Raw genomic sequence first — 20,236 nt, 5'->3', positions numbered from 1 at the left:
GACAGTATTATAGGCAAAAGAAACATCACAGACAAGGAAGTACAGGCTGCACTGTAAAACAAAACAGGTTAAAGAAGGAAGGATCTTGAATTCAAGAATTTGGATTCTAGTCTCTATAAAATTCAGAGTAAATTAAAATGTTTTGGCAGAAGAATTGTGCTTTGAAGATTAAATTGTTACCAATTTAAGCCAAAACCTACTTGTTAATTATTCTAGCTTAAGAATATTTAAATCCTGTTCTATAGGCATAACCTGTGCTTTTTTTCATCCTGGTGTCTGCATATGTTGTCTTCTCTACCTGGAATGCTGCTGTCAAGCTGCGCAATTTTCACTTGCCTGTTTTACTATTGTGGTTTTTATATTTTAGCATGGGGGGTGTTCATTTGACTTTACAGTGTTAATATCCTAATACCAAAACTTGACAAAGATAGCTAGCAGAGAGAAAATTAGGCCAAACTAAGGTAGATACAAAGCTCTATTAGTAAATTCAATCCTATATCTAGAACAAGAAAAGATTTGTCCCGGAAATGATTTAACATCAGAAAACGTATTACTGATGGACATCGGGGCACATGTCTGTAATCCCAGCTGCTCAGGAGGCTGAGGCAGGAGGAGAATCATGAGTTCAAAGCCAGCCTCAGCAAAAGCGAAATGCTAAGCAACTCAGTGAGACTCTGTGTCTAAATAAAACACAAAATAGGGCTGAGGATGTGGCTCAGGGGTAAAATGCCCCTGAGTTCAATCCTTGGTACCAAAAAAAACCTATTACTGCTGGACGTGGTGATGCCCACCCATAATCCCAGCAACTTGAGAGGCTAATTAATGCAGGAAGATTACAAATTCAAGACCAGCCTCAACTTGACCATGTCTCAGAATCTAAAAAAATTGGGGGATGTAGCTCAGTTGTACAGCACCCCTGGGTTTAATTCCAAGTATCAAACAAGCAAACAACAAAAAAAGAAAGATAATCTGTTACTGTAAATCATTGTGTTAGTCAGCTTTCCCTTGCTGTGACAAAATGAGAAAAGCAGAAAGAAAGATTGGCTCATGGTTTCAGTCTATAGTTATTTCGCTGGCCCCATTGCTGCGGACTTGTACTGAAACAGAACATTTTGCTGGGAGTGAATGATGGAGCAAAACTGCTCATCTCATGGCTGCCAAGAAGGCAGGGACAAAAATATGTTCTTCACAGTGACCTACTTCCTCCAAGGAGGCTTTCCCTCCAAGTTTCCACCACCTCCTAATAGCGCCACCAACTGGTACCAAGCCTTCAACAGTCATCATATTAATAAATTAAACATTTAATACTGTATTACTGACTCAGTGGATAGCAAAAAAAAAATGTTTTAAATAAAAATTCAATATCTACTTTGATTTCAAAAAACTTATTAGGAGGCAGGGGCAGGAGAACTGCAAATTCAAGGCCAGCCTGAACAACTTAGTGGGTCTCTGTCTCAGAATAAAATTGAAAAGGGCTGGGAAAGTAGTTCAACATTAGCATGTTTGCTTAGCATGTGTAAGGCCTTGGGTTCAGTCCCCAGTACCATATAAATGCACACACATACTTTTAGCAAAATGGGAATAGATAAATAGTTTGATAAAATGCATTTATCAGAAATCTATAGTATACTTTGTACTTAGTAATAGAATGCAAGCAATCCTAATATTGCTAGGGAAAAGACAACATTGCTAATGTTCAACATGGTGTTAGATTTCCTACTCAATGCAATAAAACAAGAAGAAAAAGCATTAAGGAAATAAGAAATGAAAATGCCATTTTCAAACAATGTGATTTTCTTTCTAAAAAATAAAGTGAAGCTGGGCATGGTGATGCATACCTGTAATCCCAGCAACTTGGGAGGTTGAGGCAGGAGGATTGCAGGTTCAAGGCTGTTCTCAGCAATTTAGGCCCTAAGCAACTTAGTGAGATCCTATCTCAAAAAAGAAAAAGGGCTGGGGATGTAACTCAGTGGTAAAGCACCCCTAGGTACAATTCCCAATACCAAAAAGAAAAAGATATGACAAACTGTTAGATGGCACAGCAAGGTGGCTAAGCAGATTAACATATAAAACATATTTTTCTTCTATACCAGTAATAAAACAGAAAAAAAGGAATTCATCCAAAGATGCCAATATCAAGTACTTAGGAATATGCTAAATGAAAAATATATGTGACTTGTGGGAAAATATGAAATATTGAAAGACATTAAAGGCTTAAGTAACTTGAGAATTTATGTTTCAGGATGGGAGAACCCCATGTTGTAAAGATATCAATCTATTGCAAATTAATAAAAAAATTTTTGATAGGATGACTATTAAAATATTAACAGGATCTTTCCAAATAACTATTTGATGAAAGTATGTTATTTTTTGATACACTATTATGTTCCATTTATTTGTATATTTGATCTCTTAAGAGTGAGATTGGTATGTAGGATTTTTTCCCCCTACTGTATTAATCAGCTATTGATATTTAAAGTTACACTAGATTCCTCAAAATAAATTAGGGAGCATTTTATGTTTTTCTATAGTATGAAATAATTTAAGTAACTTTAGAGTTATCTCCTTTTTTAAAGCTGAATAGCTAATTTGTCTGTGAAACTATTTTGTTATATGATGTAGTATTATATGATTGATTTATAGTCATGTCTCTATTCTATGGTAATTGGAGTATTCAACTTTTATACTTTTTCTGGGTTCAATTGTGGTAATTTGTATTGCTTGGTAATCACCCATTTTAAGGTTTTTCAAATTAGTTGTTATTGAGGAATGCTCTTGTAATTCTTTAATTTGGCCTGCTCATCTGATTGTTTACTGTCTCATTTCTAATTTTTTCTAAGATCCTTCATTTTAATTTTAAAATTTTTAGTTGTAGTTGGACACAATACCTTTATTTGATTTATTTATTTTATGTGGTGCTGAAAATTGAACTCAGCGCCTCATAAAAGCTAGGCGAGCACTCTACTATTGAGCCACAACCCAATCCCCTAAGATCCTTTATTTTAATCTCATTTTTAGTGAAGACATTTTAAGGTTATAAAATTGCCTCTGAATGTAGCTTTGTATTGTGTTCCATACACTTCAGGGCAAAGTGTTCTTTTTCATTACTCTTTATATAGGTTGTAATTAGCTTAAAAAAAAAGAATTTTATTTTTAGAACAGTTTTGGCTTCACAGAAAAATTGAGGGAAAGTTATAGTGATATCCTATATATCCTCTACCCCTACTTGTGCATGTCTTCCCCTATTATCACCGTCTTCCATAACACTTGTTACAGTTGATCAACCTGCATTGGCACATTATCATCAAAAGCCTGTAATTTACATTAGTATTCATTATTGGTGTTGTACATTCTGAAGGTCTGTATAAATGTAAAATAACATATATCTACAATTATAGTATGATACAAAATGTTTTCACTGCCCCCTAAATTCTTTGTGTTCTGTTTTCCCCAACATTTCCCCCAACCCTTTTCACTGTCTCCGTAATTTTGACGTTTCCAGATGTCATATAGTTAAAATCACATAATATGTAACCTGATTTCAGATGGATTTCTTTCACTTAGTAATACATATTTAATTAAGATTCTTCAGTATTTGTGGCTTCGTAGTGCATTTCTGTTTAGCACTGAGTAATATTATTGTGTGAATGTGTTATAGTTTATTTATTCCTTTGCCTACTGAAGCTTTGGCAGTTATGAATAAAGCTTTCACAAACTTCCATGTTCAGATTTTTTTATATATTTATTTTTTAGGTATAGTTGGATATAATACCATTATTTTATTTATTTATTTTTATGTGGTGCTGAGGATCGAACCCAGGGCCTTGCATATACTAGATGAACACTCTACCGCTGAGCCACAACTCCAGCCCCATGTTCAGGTTTTTGTGTGGACATTTTTTTCACCTTCTTTGTGTTTAAGAAGTATAATTGCTATGGGGCTGGGATTGTGGCTCAGCGGTAGAGCACTTGCCTAAAATGAGAGGGACATGGGTTCGATCCTCAGCACCACATAAAAATAAAGGCATTGTGTTGTGTCCATCTATACCTAAAAAATAAATATAAAAAAAGAAGTACAATTGCTAGATTATATGTTACGAATATGACAAGCTGTCTTCCAACTGGCTGTATAATCCTGTCATCCCAACATCAGTGTATCAGAGTTCCTGTTGCTCCAAATGCTCAACAGCATTTAGTGGTGTCAGTGTTCTGGATTTTTGCGATTCTAATAGGTTATAGTGGTTTCTCCTTGTTGTTTTAATTTGCATTTCTGTGATGACATATGATGTACATCATTTTATATGCTTATTTGCCATACAAATGCACCTTCCTTGGGGCGTTATCTGTTAAGGTCTTTGACCCTTTTTTGTTGTTGAGTTTTAGAGTTCTTTGTATATTTTGAATAAGAGTCATTTGTCATGTGTGTCTTTTGCAATTATTTTTCTTCTGGTCTGTGACTTGCCTTTTTGTTCACTTGAAAATATTTCACAGAGCAAAATTTTTAATTGTAATGAAGTTCAGGCTATCTGTTATTTCTTCTTCCATCAATCTTGCCTTTAGAGTCATGTATTAGATTTTCTCCTATGTTATCTTCTAAGAATTTTGTTCTAGGAATTTTTGCGTTTTATATTTAGGCCTGTGATCCATTTTGAGTTAATTTTTGTGAAGAATGTAATGTTTTTGTCTACATTTTAATTTTTTTTGCATGTGGATGTCCAGTTGTTCCTGCATGTTTTTTTAAAAGATTGTCTTTTCTCCATTGTATTGCTTATGTTCCTTTGTCAAATGTCATTTTTATGTGAATTTATTTCTGAGCTATATTTTGTGATCCAGTGATCTGTTTGTCTATTATTTTGCTAGTACTGTACTATCTTTGTTAATTTAGCTTTATAGTAAGTCTTGAAGTCAGGTGGTTTCCATCATTCAGTTTTCTTTCTTTCTTTGTTTATTTGAGAGAGAGAGAGAGAGAGAGAGAGAGAGAGAGAGAGAGAGAGAATTTTTTAATATTTATTTTTTATTTTTTGGTGGATATGACATCTTTTATTTTATTTTTATGTGGTGCTAAGGATCTAACCCAGCGCCCCGCACATGCCAGGAGAGAGTGTTACTGCTTGAGCCACATCCCCAGCCCTCCATCATTCAATTTTCATTGTCACTTTTGATATTGTGTTGTTTATTCTGGGTCCTTTGTTGTTTCACAAAAACTTTAGAATCAGTTTGTCAATATCTACAAAATTACCTGCTGGAATTTTTTTGATACTAGCGATTAAACCCAAGGGCACATAATCACTGAGTCACATCCCCAGCCCTTTTTTATATTTTATTTAGAGACAAGGTCTCACTATGTTGCTTAGGGCCTTGCTAAGTTGCTGAGGATGGCTTTGAACTTGCAATACTCCTGCCTCAGCCTCTCATGCTGCTGGGATTACAGGAGTGTGCCATCACACCCAGCACCTGCTGGAATTTTGATTGGGATTGCATTGAATCTATAGATTAAGCTGAGAAGAACTTGATATATTGACAATATTGAGTCTTTCCTATCCATGAACTTGGGATACCTCTCCATTTATTTAGCTCTTTGATTTCTTTCATAAGTATTTTGCAGTTTTCCTCATATAATCCTACACATATTTTGTTAGATTTCTTTTGCGGGGGGAGGGGTGCTAGTGTAAATAGCTTCCCCTGCCCCAGTATTGGGGATTGAACCCAGGGACGCTCTATCCCGGAGCTACATCCCTAACCATTTTTAACCTTTTATTTGAGACAGGGTCTTGCTTAGTTGCTGAAACTAACCTCAAACTTGCAGTCCTCCTGGGATTACAGGTGTTCACCATGCTACCTGGTGTGTTTTTCTTTCTGCCTTTCTTTCTTTTTGTGGTGCTGGGGATTGAATTTAGAGTCTCATATATGCTGGTTAAGCACTCTACTACTAAACTCCATCTCCACAGCAGGTAGTGTGTTTTGTTTTGTGATATATCTATCTTTCTATCGATTGATATAGATATAGATATAGTAGTTGGACACAATAACTTTATTTTATTTATTTTTATGTGATGCTGAGGATCAAACCCAGCATCTTGCATGTGCTAGGTGAGCACTCTACCACTGAGCCACAACCCCAGCCCCGGGTAGTGTGTTTTTAATTTCAAATTCTACTTTTTCATTGCTGTCAAATAGGAAAAAAATTGACTTTTGAATATTAATCCTGTATCTAGCTACCTTGTTATAATCACTTATTAATTCCAGGACAGTTTTTATTGTTGTTGAATATTTTGGATTTTCTACATGGATAATTATGTCATCTTGTTCCTTCTCAATCTCTATAATTTTTTTTTCCTTTTCTTGTCTTATTATATTAGCTTAGGCTTCCATATGATGTTGGAAAGTAATGGTGAAAGAAGACGTCCTCGCCTTGTTTCTGATCTTAATGAGAAAGTTTCAGGTTCATCACCCTTAAGTATGATGTTCGCTATAGGGTTTGGGGAGATAATCTCTATCAATTAAGGAAGTTTCCCTTTATTATTAGTTTACTGAGTTGTGTTTTTTTTTTTTTTGTACTGGGAATTTAATCCAGAGGTGCGTAACCACTGAGGCATATCCCAGCCCTTTTCAGATATTTTATTTAGAGACAGGGTTCACTAAGTTGCTGAAGCTAGCTTTGAACTTGCGATTATCCTGACAGCATCCTGGGGTGCTAGGATTAGAGGCATGCACCACCATGCCAGGCTTACTAAGATTTTTTAAAAATCATGAGTGGGCTTTAGATTTTGTCAAGTGTTTTTTTCTGTATCTGTCAATATGATAAGGTGATTTTTCTGTTTTGTGCATTGATGCCATCAGTTACTTAAATTGATGTTTGAATGTTGAACTATCCTTGCATACTTGGGATAAACCCCACTTGATTTTGTTGTATAATTCTTTTTCTGCATTGTTGGATTTATTTTGATAATACTTTATTGAGGATTTTTGTGTATGTGTTCATGAGCAATAAATGGTCTGTCATTTCTTCTTTTCTTGTAATGTTTCTGATTTTGGTATGGGGTGATACTGGTCTCCCAGAATAAGTTAAGAAATATTCTCTCTGTTTTTGTCTTCTGAAATATCTTGTAAATATTTGTTATGATTTCTTCCTTAATGTTGGGCAAAATTTACCACTGAATCCATCTGGGCCTGGTGCTTTCTTTTTGGAAAGTTATCAATTATTGATTTAATTCTTTAATAAATAAAATTCTATTAAGATTATTTTTTTCCTTGTGTGAATTTTAGCAGATTATGTCTTTCAAGACATTGGTTTATATTGATTATCAAATATATGAGCATAAAGACATTCATAATATTCCTTTATTACCTCTTTGATGTGCATGGGATCCATACTGATGTTCCCATCTTTCATTTATATTATTAGAAATTTGTGGCCTTTTAATTTTTTCTCAGTTAGCCTGAATAGGCAGGTGTATTGATTTTATTGATCTTCTCCAAGAACCAACTTTTGGTAACACTGTTTTCCTCCATTTCCTGTTTTCAATTTCATTGATTTGATTTATGCTCTAATTTTTATTATCTTCTTCTGCTTATTTTGTGTTTAATTTATTTATTCTTCTTTTTCTGTTTTTCTAAGGTGGAAGCTAAGATGATTAATTTTAGATCTTTCTTTCATATATGTATATATATATATATATATATATATATATATATATATATATATATATGTTGTATGTATATATATTCTCTCTCATATATATATTCAGTGCTGTACATTTACTTCTAATCACTGCTTTGGCTGCATACCACAACTTTTGATAAGTTTTCATTTTCATTTAGTTTAAAATATTTTAAATTTTCTCTTGATATTTCTTTCTTGACTCATGTATTAATTGGAAGTTTTATTGTAGGTATTGGTGGTGTTCCTTCCCAGTCATGTTTAGGCTCAGTGGTTGAGTGTTTACTTAGCAGACAGGAAATCCTCAGTTCAATCCTCACCACTGTTAAAAGAAAAAACATTTTCAGTAATTAAATAAAACCAACCATTTTCAGCGCTGGGGTTTGAATTCAGCACCTTATATATGCTAGGCAAGTACTCTATCACTGAGCTCTACCCCTAGCCTAGATGTATGTTTTTTAATGTCTATGTATTTGGGGATTATCCAACTATCATTACGTGGTCTGTCTTGGTGACTCTTCCATTTGAGTTTAAGAGGAACATGTATTCTGAAGCTGTTAAAAGTGGTAGTCTACCTTTTCCCCCACATCCTCATCAACTCTTAATGTTGTTTGTCTTCATAATAGCTGCCATTCTGACTGGACTGACACGAAATCTAGTAGTTTTGATTTTGATTTTGAGTAGTTTTGATCTGCATTTCTCTAATTGCTAGTGTTGATGAACATTTTTTCATGTATTTGTTGATTGATTGTATATCATCTTCTGAGAAGTGTCTGTTCAGGTCCTTGGCCCATTTATTGACTGGGATATTTGTTTTTTTGATGCTTAGCTTTTGAGTATTTTATATACCCTAGAAATTAGTGCTCTGATGTGTGAGGGGTAAAGATTTGCTCCCAAGATGTAGGCTCTCTATTCACCTCACAGATTGTTTCTTTTGCTGAGAAGAAACTTTTTAGTTTAAGTCCATCCCATTTATTGATTCTTGATTTTAATTCTTATGCCTCAGGAGTCTTATTAAGGAAGTTGGGGCCTAATCCCACATGATGGAGATCATGTATGAAGACACGAATTAGTGTGAATATACTTTGTATAGACAACCAGAGATGAAAAATTGTGCTCTATATGTGTAGAATTGTAATGCATTCTGCTGTCATATATAAATAAAAAAAGAAGTAGTCTATAGATGTCATTTTTACCCAGTTGCTGGATGGTTGGTGTCATTGAATTCAACTATGTTCTTACTGATTTTTCTCTCCATTTTTGATAGAAGGGTATTGTAGTCCCCAGTTAAGACAGTGGACTTATTTATTTTCCTTTGCAGTATTATCAGTTTTTGCCTCATATATTTTGATGCTCTGTTTTTAAGTACATATACTGTAGGATCATTATGTCTTTCTGGAGAAATAACCCCTTCATCATTATGTAATGCTACTTTTTACTCCTGATAAATTTCCTCTCTTTGATGGCTATTTCATTTTAAGTAAATATAGTTATTTCCACTTTCTTTTGATTAGTGTTAGCATAGTATATATTTCTCTATCAATTTACTCTTAATCTATACATGTCCTTACATTTAGAGTGGGTTTTTTTTAAACAATATATAGTTGGATCTTGTTTTTTTAATCCACCCTGACAGTTTCTATCTTTTCATTTTTGCATTTAGACCATTGACAAAGTGATTATTGAAGCAGTTAGATTAACATATACCAAATTTTTTAACATATACCAGGTTTGTTACAGTTTTCTATTTTTAAAAAAATTTTGGGGAGGCTGGGGTTGTGGCTCAGCAGTAGAGCGCTCACCTAGCATGTGCGAGGCCCTGGGTTCGATCCTCAGCACCACATAAAAATAAGTAAATAAAATAAAAGTATTGTATCCAACAACAACTAAAAAATAAATATTTTAAAAAAATTTTTGGTTGTGATAGACCTATATTTTGTTTATATGCAGTACTGAGAATCGAACCCATGTCTCACACAACAGGCAAGTGCACTACCACTGAGCCCCAGCCCCAGCCCCCAGTTTTCTATTTTTTGTCCTTGTTATTTATTTATTTATTTATTTGCCTTTCATTCTCTTGGTGCCTTTTATAGTCTTAACTGAGTATTTTATATGTTCCATTTTTATCACTTTTTTTACATATTTTTAGAGGTTGCTCTAGAGTTTGCAGTGTACATTCACAGCTGATCCAAGCCCACATAACACTATAATGCCATTTCATGGGAGATGTGCATACCCTATGATAATTAAATAACCCTAATATCTCCCTCTCATCTCTTGTATCATTATTATCATTCATATTGCCTATATATGAGTATATAATTAAGTTTACATATGTAATATATATAGAAGAATACATGACTGGATATACCGTTCCACTATTTTTTAAATAACTTTTTGTTATTTTACTTTTAAACCCTTATTTATTTATTTATTTTTATATGGTGCTGAGGATTGAACCCAGTGCCTCACACATGCTAGGCAAGCACTCTGCTATTGAGCCACAACCCCAGCCCCATGTTCCATTATTTTTAACAAACTATTTTCTATTATATCAGTTAAGAATAAGAAAAAGTTTTACATTAAAAATGCTTTTTAACTTTGGAAGTAGGTATAGTAAAAAGGAAATATATCAGTTTTATTACTTTTATTTGGTTGTTTTTTCTTTTTTTTTTTTATATTTGTTCTAATTAGTTATACATGACAGTAGAATGCATTTTGACACATTGTGCACACATGGAGTGCAACTTCTCCTTCCTGTTGCTGAACATGGTATAGAGTCACTGTGGTAATGTCATCATACATGTATACAGGGTAATAATATTTGTCTCATTCCACCGTCCTTCCTATCCCCACACCTCCTCTCCTCCCCTCACTCCCCTCTGCACAATTCAAAGTTCCTTCATTCTTCTCTATCCAACCACTCCCATTATGGATTAGCATCCATTTATTAGAGAAAACATTTGGCCTTTGGTTTATTGGGTTTGGCTTATTTTGCTTAGCTTGATATTCTCCAGCTCCATCCATTTACCTGCAATGCCATAATTTCATTCTTATTTAAGGATGAGTAATATTTCATTGTACATATGTACCACATTTTCTTTATCCATTCATCTGTTGAAGAGCATCTAGGTTGGTTCCATACTTTAACTATTGTGAACTAAACTGCTATAAACATTGATGAGGCCATGTCATTGTAATATGCTGATTTTAAATCCTTTGGTTATAAACCAAGGAGTGGGATAACTGGGTGGTTCCATTCCAAGTTTTCTGAGGAATCTTCATACTGCTTTCCAGAGTGGTTGCACCAATTTGCTGCCCCTCAGCAATGTATGAGTGTACCTTTTCCCTGGCATCCTTGGCAAAACTTGTTGTTGCTTATATTCTTGATAATTGCCGTTCTGACTGAAGTGAGATGAAATATTAGAGTAGTTTTGATTTGCATTTCTCTAATTGATAGAGATTGATAAACATTTTTTCATATGTTTATTGATCGATTATGTTTCTTCTGTTCAGTTCCTTAGCCCATTTGTTGACTGGGTTATTTGTTTTTTTTTTTTTTTTTTTTTTTAGTTCTATATATCCTGGAGATTTGTGCTCTGAGGTAGTGTAAAGATTTTCTCCTGTTCTGTAGGCTCTTTCTTCATATTATTGATTCTTTCCTTTGTTGAGAAGAAGCTTTTTAGTTTGAATCTGTCCCATTTATTGATTTTTGATTTCACTTCTTGCACTTTAGGAGTCTGATTAAGGAAGTCAGTTTCTAAGCTGACATGGTGGAGATTTGGTCCTACTTTTTCCTCTGTTAGGCACAATGTCTCTGTTCTAGTGCCTAAGTCTTTGATCTACTTGAGTTGATTTTTGTGCAGGACGTAAGATAGACATTTAATTTCATTTTGCTACATATGGATTTCCAGTTTTCCCATCACCATCTGTTGAAGAGGCTGTTTTTCTCCAATGTGTTTTTTGTTGCCTTTATCTAATATGAGATAACTGTATTTATGTTAAATACGAGATAACTGTATTTAACTGTATTTATGTGGGCTTCTCTCTGTATCTTCTATTCTGTACCATTGGTCTACATGTCTGTTTTGGTGCCAATACCATTCTGTTTTTGTTACCATAGCTCTGTAGTATAATTCAAGGACTGGTATTATGATTCATCTCACTTCACTTTCCTTGCTAAGGATTTCTTTAGCTATTCTGGGTTTTCTAAATGAATTTCATTACTTTTTTCTATGTTCTTCATAGAAATAGAAGAAGCAGAAACATGTATAGCCATTTTGTCGATATTAACTCTATCTATCCAAGAGCATGTGAGGTCTTTCCATATTTTAAGGTCTTCTTCAATTTTTTTCTTTAGTTCTCTGTAGTTTTCATTGTAGAAGTCTTTCACCTCTTTTGTTAGGTTGATTCCCAAGTATTAAGAGGTGCTCTATTTTGTCAAATGCTTTTTCTGCATCTACTGAGATGAGCATATGATTCTCATCTTTAAGTCTATTGATGTGATGAAGTTTATTGATTTCCATATGTTGAACTAACCTTGCATCCCTGGGATGAACACCACTTGATCATGGTGCATTATCTTTTTAATATGTTTTTTAATTTGCCAGAATTTTATTGAGAATTTTTGCATGTTTGTTCATCAGAGATATTGGTCTGAAGTTTTCTTTCCTTGATGTGTGTTTGTCTGGTTTGATATCAGGGTGATATTAGCCTGGTAGAATGAGTTCAGAAGGGTTCCTTCCTTTTCTATTTCATGGTATAATTTGAGAAGTTTTGTGTTAATTCTCTGAAGGTCTTGTAGAACCCAGCTGAGAGTCTGTCTGTTCCAGGGTTTTTCTTGGTTGGTAGGATTTTGATGGCATCTTCTATTTCATTGCTTGAAATAGATCTTTTTAAATTGTGTATGTCCTCTTGATTTAGTCTGGACAGTTCATACATTTCTAGAAATTTGTCAATGTCTTTGAGATTTTCTATTTTATTGAAGTATAAGTTTTCAAAATAGTTTCTAATTATCTTCTGTATTTCAGTAGTGTCTGTCTTGACAGACATGCTATCCCATATTTCTTGAAATTTCTGTTCATGATTTTTTACCATCTTTTCTGTATGGTCAACTTTATTTTCAAGAGTATATATTTTGTCTTCATTGCCTGAGGTTCTGTCTCCAAGTGGTCTAGACTGTTGATGATGCTTTCTATTGAATTTATAATTTGGTTTAGTGATTCCTTTATTTCCTTTTTCATCATGAATTTTAGTAATTTGGGTTTTCTCTCTCTTTGCTAGTGTAGCTAAGGGTTTATCAATCTAATTTATTTTTCAAAGAACCAATTTTTAGTTTTGTCAATTTTTTGAATTGTTTCTTTTGTTTCAACTTCATTGATTTCAGCTCTCATTTTAATTCTTTCCTGTCTTCTATTGCTTTTGGTGTTGATTTGTTCTTTTTTTTTTCCCTAGGACTTTGAGATGTAATGTTAAGTCATTTATTTGTTGGCTTTTTATTATTTTAATGAATGAGATCAATGCCTTGAACTTTTCTCTTAGCACTGCCTTCATAGTGTCTTATAGATTTTGATATGTTGTATCAGTGTTCTCATCTACCTCTAAGTATTTTTTTATTTCCTCCCTAATGTCTTCTGCTCTCCATTTGTCATTCAATAGCATGTTATTTAATCTCCAGGTGTTGGAGTAGCTTCTATTTTTTATTTTATCATTGATTTATAGTTTTATTTCATTATGATCTGATAGAATGCAGGGTTGTATTTCTATTTTTTAATTTGCTAAGAGTTACTTTGTGCCATATGGTCTATTTTAGAGAAAATAGAGAAAAAAGTGTATTTGCTCAATGATGGATTAAATTCTCTTTTATATGTCCATTAAGTCTAAATTATTGATTGTAATATTTAGTTCTACAGTTTCTTTGTTTAGTTTTTGTTTGGAAGATGTATCCAATGGTGAGAGAAGTATATTAAAGTCACCCAGTATTATTGTGTTATGGTCTATTTGATTCTTGAAATTGAGAAGGATTTGTTTGATGTAGGTAGATGCTCCATTGTTTGGGGCACATATATTTATAATTGCTATGTCTTGTTAATTTATGATTTCATTAAGCAGTATGAAATGTCCTTCTGACTAACTTTGGCTTGAAGTCCACTTTATCTGATATGAATATGGAAACCCCTGCTTGTTTATACAGTCCATGTGAGTGATATGTTTTTTCCCATTCTTTTACCTTCAGTCTGTGGGTGTCTTTTCCTAGGTGGTGAGTCCCTTGAAGACAGCATATTGTTGGGTCTTTTTTTAAAAAATACAATCTGCTAGTCTATGTATTTTGATTGATGAGTTTAGGCCATAAACATTCAGAGTTATTATGGAGATACGATTTGTATTTCTGGTTATTTTTGGTTTAGTTTTGGCTTTTAACTTGACTTAGTTTCTCCTTTAATTGACTTTTCCTTTAGTGTAGTTCCTCCCTTTGCTTCTTTTCTTTTCTTTTTTTTTTTTCATTTCCTCCTCATGGAATATTTTGCTGAGAATGTTCTTTAGTGCAGACTTCTGGTTTTAAATTCTTTTAATTTTTATTTATTATGAAATGTTTTTATTTCATCTTCAAATCTGAAACTTAATTTTGCTGTACATTAAATTTTCAGTTGGCATCCATTTTCTTTTAGAGCTTGGTATATGTTATTCTAGGACCTCCTGGCATTGAGAGTCTGCATTGAGAAATCAGCTGAGATCTGAATTGGTTTCCCCCATTTGTAATTTGATTTTTTTCTCTCTCAGCCTTTAAAATTATATCCTTATTTTGTATGTTAGTCATTCTCATTGCAATGTTTCTTGGTGTGGGTCTCTAATTTTGTACATTTGGGGTCCTATCAGCCTCTTTTAGTTGATTTTTCATTTCAATCTTTTTTTAAAAAATATTTTTTTAGTTGGTGATAGACCTTTATTTTATTTATTTATATGTGGTGCTGAGACTCAAACCCAGTTCCTCAAACATGCCAGGAAAGTGTGCTACCACTGAGCCCCAGCCCCAGTCCCTTCATTTTAATCTTTAGATTTGGGGATTTTTCTGATATTATGTCACTGAAAAGATTGTGCATTCCTTTGGTTTGCATCTCTATATTACATCTCTTTGACTATTCCAACAAATCTTACATTTGGCCTTTTCATGTTATCCATATTTATTGAAATTTCTGTTCATGATTTTTTTACTGTCTTTTCTGTATGGTCAACTTTATTTTCAAGAGTATATATTTTGTCTTCATTGCCTGAGGATCTGTCTTCCAAGTGGTCTAGACTGTTGGTGATGCTTTCTATTGAATTTATAATTTGGTTTAGTGATTCCTTTATTTCGAGGATTTCTGCTTGTTTTTATCCACAATCTCTCTTTATTGAAGTTATCTTTCACTTCCTGTATTTTCGCTTTGATTTCACTCCTTGTACTATCCTTTACTTCACAAATTAATTTAACTATGTATATTCTAAACTCCTCTAACATTTCCTCTACTGTGTTGTCTATGGATTTTATTGTTGGAACATCTTGGTTTGTTTGAGGCACTTTGTTCCCTTGTTTTTTTCATATTGTTTGTGTGTCTTCCCATCTAGAGGTTTGGATCTGAGGCAGTACAATTTCTACCCTGTAGTCTTTTTTTTAAACTTATTTTTCAGTTGTAGTTGGACACAATACCTTTATTTATTTATTTTTATGTGGTGCTGAGGATTGAACCCAGGGCCTCACACGTGCCAGGCGAGCGCTCTACCACTGAGCCACAACCCCAGCTCATACCCTGTAGTCTTACAGTATCCCTGAAGGCTTCCAATACCTCACCTTTAAGGGGAGACCAATATTAATAGCACCCAGTGTAAATAATATACAACCTTAAACCAAATACCTTCTATTGAGGTGTCTACAGTTTTATCACAATGAACAGAAATGATGTGTTCAATTATGTAATGAAAACAGTAAGTTTGCTAAAAGGGTTTACCATTTCAAGTGATGAACAAAGAGAGGACAGAGGTAGCATAGGATGTGATGTTTAAGAGGGAAAAGGAGAGAAGATAGAAGTAAAAAATTATAAGAATGAAGGAGGAATTAATAGAGGTTGGCTGTTAGCTTGAGAGAAGTGAGTAAGAGAATCTAGGGAGACACATAAGTGAGTTAAATTTTTTTTTTAAAGTAAAAACATAAGAATTCACAGCCAAACTGTAATATACTGTTCAGACATCCCACTCCTTAATAAATTGATGCATGCAAAATATTTGGATTTTAAGATGGCAGAGATGTAAGAGAGATAGGGGAAGGAGTCTATGAAAAATTGACTGATTGCTTTCTTTGGCTTTCAAAAATTTTCTCTGCTGCCGGGGTCCTGCCACAGCAGGGTCCAGGGCATACTGAAGGATGAGTGGCATTGGCACAAAGGAAGAGACAAGGAGTCATTCCATTGGAGCAATCTGAGAGAGAGAGAGAGAGAGAGAGAGAGAGAGAGAGAGAGAACGCTCTAATGCAGCTTTCTCTGGGTCATCTTTTATTGCAATTTTTCTCATCATTATGGATTCAGAATACATCAATGATTTTACAATTTCCAGATTTTGCCAAGATGTGACATTTCCTTAACAATCATTATGGGTATAGAAAAACGTGTCATCAATTTGCATTTTTCTAGGATGTGACATTTCCTTATCACTTATTATGGGTACAAAACCACTAATAAAATGCATCACTCATTTACATTTTTCAGATTTCCCCAAGATGTACTATTTTGTTATAAACAGATGCCAAACTACGTAACCAGGCTCTAAGTCGCCCAACCTATCGTTAACCTTTAAGTTTAAAGTACATCTGTATTAAGATCCCCATCTAAAGAAGTCCCCTTAAATCTTATACTTAAAATATCCTAAAGTCTATAAACTATTCTTAAAGCACCTTAAGGACCCATACAGCTAAAAACTTAAGAATTCTAAACTTGGAGCCGGGGTTGTAGCTCAGCGGTAGAGCACTCACCTGGAACGTGCAAGGCTCTGAGTTCAATCCTCAGCACCACATAAACATAAATAAATAAAATGAAAAGTATTGTTTCCAACTATAAAAAAGAATATATTAAAAAAGAATTCTAAACTTAAGAATCTAAATAAAATGATATTTCTAATATTATTCTAAAAATGTATCTTATAAAGCTACTATAATTAGTTCCTACATTTACTCTCATAAAACTGGTTGAGCTGCTTTCTTAAAGAGTTTCTTTGTTTCTTAGTCAAGGTACACTAGTTCTTATATCTTTGTAATCTCTTTCACTGAAAGGCAAGTTCTGAACATTTACCGCCAATATTAACTATGCTCATCATAAGTACCTATGTGAGGTAAAAGAGGATTTATAGAAAAGGCGGTGGTGGGGGAATATATCTTTATTTGCCTTAACTTTCCTAAGTGTATATCATAACTTAACCTTAATCAAATAAAACTATATATGGTGGGCTTTGTTCAATAAGCATAATAATTAGGCTTTCTAAGAGGCCGGAAATATGGGCTTGGGCTCTTAGTTGATATAATCAATGTGGTGCCTAAAGTTCTCATGACCTTTTGGAGAATGATTGTTTTTCATTATCAGTTTTGTCCTCAATGTGCTGAGATAGTAGAACAGCCTTCTATTTTGTCCTCGATATGCTGAGAAGTAGTAGAACAGCCTTCAAGGCATGAAGTACTTGTTACGTTCTAGCTATCTGAAATTTAATTTGGTTTGGTATTAAGCATACTCATGCTTCCTGTCAGGAATATGAGCATGAAAATAAAAAGTCCCAATTACATAAAAAAGTTTTATTTTCCCACCAGTGCAGCTTTCCCAGCACTTATCCTCACTGTGACCTTGTCAAGACAATGGGATGGGGAGCACCTTCACCACTCGGTTTCCCTTCTCTGCCAATAGGTGAGGTTGTCTGGATTTTCCAGTTGGCTGGGTGAGCCGATAGGAAGATGCTCTCATGCCCTCTTCCAGTCTTCCCACCCATTGTAGCCGGCCTCTTCTGTACCTGTATACTTTAGGACTCATTAAGCTGGAGAGAGCCTGATTTTCTCCAACCTGTACTCCCCCACCCCACCCCACCCCCAAACTACCCCCAGTCTCCAGCTTTCCACAGGCTTGACAGGCCCAGACTGGCCCACACAGTCTCAGCTGCAATCTGATGGACCTGGGCTTCAGATTCTCCAGGATTCATCTTGCTGCAGTCCCAAGATATCAATGCCATTCTAACTTGCAGAGAGACCACCAGGGATGTGCTCACACAAAGGAGCAACTCTGCAAAGAGGCAGCAAGATGGCAGCCACTAGCACACCCAGCAGGAGGACCTCAGGTGCAACCAGACCTGCAAATACCCCAACAATATATCTCCAGGCCCTGGATGGTGTACTCAGACTGAGGCAGTCATGCCCCAAGATGGCAGCAGTGGCAGTGACAAACCTGCAGGCCCCTTGGCCCTGGATTCTCAGGCCCTGGCTGGTGTCCCAAGATGGCAGTGGCCATGTGTAACCAAACCTGCAGGTTTCTGACAATGGATTTCCAGGCAACAATGGGCAGTGGGCAGTCTGTGGGTGGTCTGCAGGCAAATGGTGGGCGCTTGGCAGGTGGATGTTGGGTGGTGGATAATCTATTTGGCTATTTCTTAATAGCTGGTACCAAATTCAACAATGAAGCACATGCACAGCCCTTAGAAAAGATGGAAATTTTAATAATGCTAGTGCAAATTGCTGTACCTTCAATGCATTGAAATTGTTCCCTAATTTATGATTCTCTTCCTCACTGAGAGTCAGTTCTTTGGCCCACTATAGTTTGGATTTCATTTAGTGTGCTTTTAGCTCTAGGGAGGTTTCATGTATATGGCTCTTGTCATCTTCCTCTATTCTTTACTTTCTGGTAATATACATGCTGGTAACTTGGACAGGAGAGAAAAAGAATGCCTCCTAAAATTTTACATTTCCATTAATATCCTCTTTAAGTGGTAGACCCAGAATGTATATAGTTAATTCTTCAGTCAGGCCATTATGTTTCTCCTGGGTCACTGCCCAAATTGGGTATGGTTGATAGGTTCCTTGTCAAGGTATAACATGGTGAAGAAAATGGTGGGGCATTTTTAATAACTATAACTACAACATTAATTTTCATAGGCTGAACCAGGGATATATGGATGCTGACAAGGGAGAGCTAAGGTATGATTAATGCCATCAATCCTCTAGAAATTGATGGCAGCTATTTTGAGGGGAGGGACAAAGGGAAGTTTCTTGCTGGATTTCATGGCCAATAAGTAAATCAAATTACTTCATTTTTTAATTTATTGATTCATTTTAGTTATTGATGGACCTTTGTTCTTTATTTATATGTGGTGCTGAGAACTGAACCCAGTGCCTCACACATTTGAGGCGAATGCTCTACCACTGAGCCACAACCCCAGCCACTCAAATACTTCATTTTTAATTTGCATATTTTTACTAAAGGTCTTTGATTGGAAAATTATTTATTTTGCATGTTTGTCAACCATAGATGTATTGAAATGGAAAAGAAAAACATGCTGTTTAAAAAAAATTCCTAAGATTTTTTTTTTTTTTGTGTGTGTGTGTGTTAATATTTGAGTTTCAGTGAAGGAAAGAAACCATTTTTTTAAAAATCAATCTTTGTGGGCTGAGGTTGTGGCTCAGCAGTAGAGCACTCACCTAGCAGGTGTGAGGCCCTGGGTTCGATCCTCAGCACCACATAAAAATAAATAAATAAAATAAAGGTATTGTGTCCAATTACAACTAAAAAATAAATATTAAAAAACAAAAAAAAATCAGTCTTTGTGTTCTAAGATCTTCTTGTAAAAACATAATCCCATTTTAAATTAAATTAAATTTAAATTTTTTTCAGGGTAAAGATTGCTTTATTGGTGCCAGTTAGTACAAGTCAATAAATATTGATCCCCAAAGAAGAGCTCAGTTATTTATCAGACTACTGATCCATAGAGAGCTGAATTAAAATGAACCAAATGATTACTGAGATGACAGCAGTCAGTCTTGCTTCTTGGGAAAGCCATGGCCAACTGATACATGGCATAACCTGTTCCACCAACTGTAAGAATCATGGTGGCTCTATACAGCAGGGCATCAGCTACTCCACCCTTTAGATGCACTGGAATTCCATTATCCTCCTGAAACAGCTTTTGTTTCTCTGGAACGTTATTTTCAAAATGTGTGAAGCAGTGCTAATGGTCCTTTGGGCAATCTGAAGAAAACACAGCAGATTCCGCAGCATCTTGTCTCATTTACTGCCCACCAACCGCAGCAACTGAATGCTGAGATCAAAAATCCGATGTTAAAAATTTTTAACAGTGGGAAAAAAAAAAGAAAAAGTTTTAAATGTTTACTTAGTCCTTCTTTGTTGTACTTTAAGAGATCCGAGTTTCAGACTTATATTATTTTCTTTCTTCCTGAAAAACTTCTTTTAACATTTTGTCATTTTATTCCAACAAATTCCATCAATTTTGTGTGTCTGAGAAAGTCTTTATTACTGCTTTATTACTGAGGGATAATTTCACAGGATACAGATTTCCAGA

General features: G+C 34.7%; 1 pseudogene; it reads right to left on the bottom strand.

Moving 5' to 3' along the window:
* Positions 1 to 19,576: 19,576 nt before the first annotated feature.
* LOC124089437 (cytochrome c oxidase subunit 7A2, mitochondrial-like) lies at positions 19,577 to 19,950 on the bottom strand (annotated as a pseudogene).
* Positions 19,951 to 20,236: the final 286 nt, after the last annotated feature.

This window comes from Marmota monax, unplaced genomic scaffold, assembly GCF_021218885.2.
Source record: "Marmota monax isolate L192 unplaced genomic scaffold, Marmota_monax_Labrador192_F-V1.1 WCK01_AAM20220418_F8-fsc00005, whole genome shotgun sequence".
NCBI classification, from domain to species: domain Eukaryota; kingdom Metazoa; phylum Chordata; class Mammalia; order Rodentia; family Sciuridae; genus Marmota; species Marmota monax.
Note: the sequence above shows the minus strand (reverse complement) of the source record. Positions and strands in the feature narration are given on the sequence as shown.